Genomic DNA, 3,160 nt, shown 5'->3' with positions numbered 1-3,160 from the left:
TAAGTGACTTGTCCAGGGTCACACAGCTAGTAATTGTCTAGTTTCTATCTCTGTTAATAACTCCTGTAAGAAACCTAGTTGTTTGATCCATGTGTTCTTTTGTTTTCTTTTTTATGGTGCCAATTTAAATAGATTTTATTCTCCAGGACAAGAATTGCATTTCCACTTGTTTACGGTACTGATAAAGCACGATGTTGTTCACTTCTGGCCCTCTGCACACATTCAAGTATTCAGAACGCCCAGATTTACACAGTAGCTTAAATGTTACTTTTAAATTGCTACTGCCTTGGCTACAAATTTGAGTCCTTCAATTTTTGGAAAGCTGCGTGGAATACTCTTTCTTCTGGTGTTTTTGGTCAACCTCTTCAATGGTGGGTCCAGAAGAAGCACCTCCAGATGGGGCTGCTCCACCCCCTGGGAACCCACCAGGCATGCCTCCTGGCATGCTCCCTGCACTCTGGTACTGCTTAGTAATGATGGAGTTGCAGACCTTTTCCAATTCTTTCTGCTGATGCTCAAATTCTTCCTTCTCAGCAGTCTGATTCTTATCCAGCCAGTCAATTATTTCATTATATTTGTCAAGGATCTTCTGTTTGTCTTCATCCCCAAACTTGCCTTGCAGTTTTTCATCCTCTACGGTGGCCTTCATGTTGAAAGCATAAGATTCAAGAGAATTCTTGGAAGATACCTTGTCTCTCTGCTTTTCATCCTCAGTCTTGTATTTCTCAGCCTCCTGGACCATGCGCTCATTGTCTTCTTTGCTCAGACGTCCTTTGTCATTGGTGATTGTGATCCTGTTCTCCTTACCTGTGCTCTTATCCACAGCTGAAACATTGAGGATGCCATTTGCATCAATGTCAAATGTTACTTCAATCTGAGGAACACCCCTGGGTGCTGGAGGAATTCCTGTGAGCTCAAATTTGCCAAGAAGGTTGTTATCCTTTGTCATTGCTCTCTCACCTTCATAAACCTGAATGAGCACACCAGGCTGGTTGTCTGAACAAGTGGTAAAGGTCTATGTTTTCTTGGTGGGCATGGTGGTATTACGTTTGATCAGAACGGTCATAACTCCATCAGCAGTTTCAATTCCAAGGGAAACAGGAGTGACATCCAACACTCGCAAGTCTTGCACATTCTCAGATTTATCTCCAGACAAAATGGCAGCCTTTATAGCTGCACCATAAGCAACAGCCTCATCAGAACTGATACGCTTGTTGAGTTCTTCACCATTGAAGAAATCTTGCAGAAGCTTCTGGATTTTAGGGATTTGAGTGGAACTACCCACCAGGATGATGTCATGAATCTGTGATTTATCTAGCTTGGCATCTCTTAAGGTCTTTTCCACAGGGCCCGGTGTGCCATGGAAAAAATCAGCATTCAGCTCTTCGAAACAGGCTCGGGTGATTGATGTATGGAAGTTGATACCTTCATAGAGGGAATCAATATCAATACTGGCCTGGGTTCTGGAAGAGAGGGTACACTTAGTATGGTGCGAGGATGGCGAACAGCCCTCTTGTTCTCACTGATGTCCTTCTTATGTTTTCGCTTGAACTCAGCAATGAAATGATTGACCATTCCATTGTCAAAGTCCTCTCCACCCAGGTGGGTGTCCCCAGCTGTGGACTTGACCTCAAAGATGCCATCTTCAATGGTAAGAATAGAGACATCGAAAGTACCGCCTCCAAGGTCAAAGATCAACACATTTCTCTTGGCACCAGCCTTTTTGTCCAAGCTGTAAGCAATAGCAGCAGCAGTTGGCTCATTGATAATTCGGAGCACATCGGAACCAGCAATGATTCCAGCATCTTTGGTGGCCTGCCATTGGGAATCATTGAAATAGACTGATAGTGTGACCACGGCATTTGTGACAGTCTTCCCAAGGTAAGCTTCAACAATTTCTTTCATCTTGGTCAAGACTATAGAAGATACTTCTTCTGGATAGAAACTTTTGGTCTCCCCTTTGCACTCCACTTGGACCTTAGGCCTGCCTGCATCATTCACCACCGTGATAGGCCAATGCTTCATGTCTGACTGTATGATTGCATCATCAAATCTGTGACCAATCAGACATTTGGCATCAAAAACTGTGTTGGTGGGGTTCATTGAAACTTGATTCTTTGTAGCAACACTGATTAAACATTCAGTGTCGGTGAAGGCGATATAGCTTGGGGTGGTCCTGTTTCCTTGGTCATTAGCAATGATCTCCACTTTCCAGTGTTGGAAGACTCCCACACAGGAGTAAGTGGTGCCAAGATCAATGCCAACTGCGAGTCCCTTTGACATGGTTGCTGGGGAGTCGGGGGTCGTAGCTGACCACTGTGGAAGAAGAAGGGCTGCTGCTGTGCTGAGTAGCGATCCATGTGTTCTTAATCAAATGCACTACTACTAAAGAAGAAGTCATAGGTCCTTCTAAATTGCATGTTGATCTGGCTACATAGGGCATTATCTTGTCTCTCTTTTCAATATATACCGACTATTTGCTTACATGCCCCCCAAGAGCCTACTAACTTATAAAAGAAGCACAAATGAGCTATTCCCTTCATTTCATGTTCTACATTTCTTTAAAGCCGGGTTTGTACAAATTGAGGGCAAGGAAATTCCAAGAGCAATAATGGGTTCACTATTGTAATTGACATTTTGATGTCTACAGCCAATAAATATAGTAACACTGGTTCCATTGAGACATTTTATCTGCAAACACACTGGCTTGACCTGTTTCATCAAACACGTTTGGGTATTATATTGTATTCTCCAATGTAATTGTTCAGAAATTCCCCATCACACATCAAATTTCTTGCACTTAAAACTATTTCTTTTATATCTTACAATAATACAATTTGTTAGTGTTTCCTTTAGTCCTATGTATGGAAGATACTGTCCTGAAGTCCTAGCATTATCTCATCAGGAAGAAATATGGATTGAACTGTGATTTAATTGCCACACAGAACTCCCAGATGAGGATACTACCTCCACAAATTGAAGATGTCAAATTCTTTTCAACTTATCTCTGAGGGCTACCAATATCACTGAGAGGTAGAAAGTCTGACTCAGCATCCTCCCAGCTAGCAGGTCATCAGACATGGGATCTGAACTCAGATGGTCGTGGTTTTAAGGCTAGTTCTCTATGCACTGGGACAGCTAGGTGGCACTGTAGTAGATA

The 3,160-nt window shown here is 42.7% G+C and overlaps 1 pseudogene; it reads right to left on the bottom strand.

Annotated features, from left to right (window-relative positions):
- Positions 1–307: 307 nt before the first annotated feature.
- Positions 308–2,283, bottom strand: LOC118851213 (annotated as a pseudogene).
- Between the last annotated feature and the right edge of the window lie 877 nt (positions 2,284–3,160).

This window comes from Trichosurus vulpecula, chromosome 5, assembly GCF_011100635.1.
Source record: "Trichosurus vulpecula isolate mTriVul1 chromosome 5, mTriVul1.pri, whole genome shotgun sequence".
Lineage (NCBI taxonomy): Eukaryota > Metazoa > Chordata > Mammalia > Diprotodontia > Phalangeridae > Trichosurus > Trichosurus vulpecula.
This window is presented reverse-complemented; position numbering and strand designations above follow the sequence as displayed.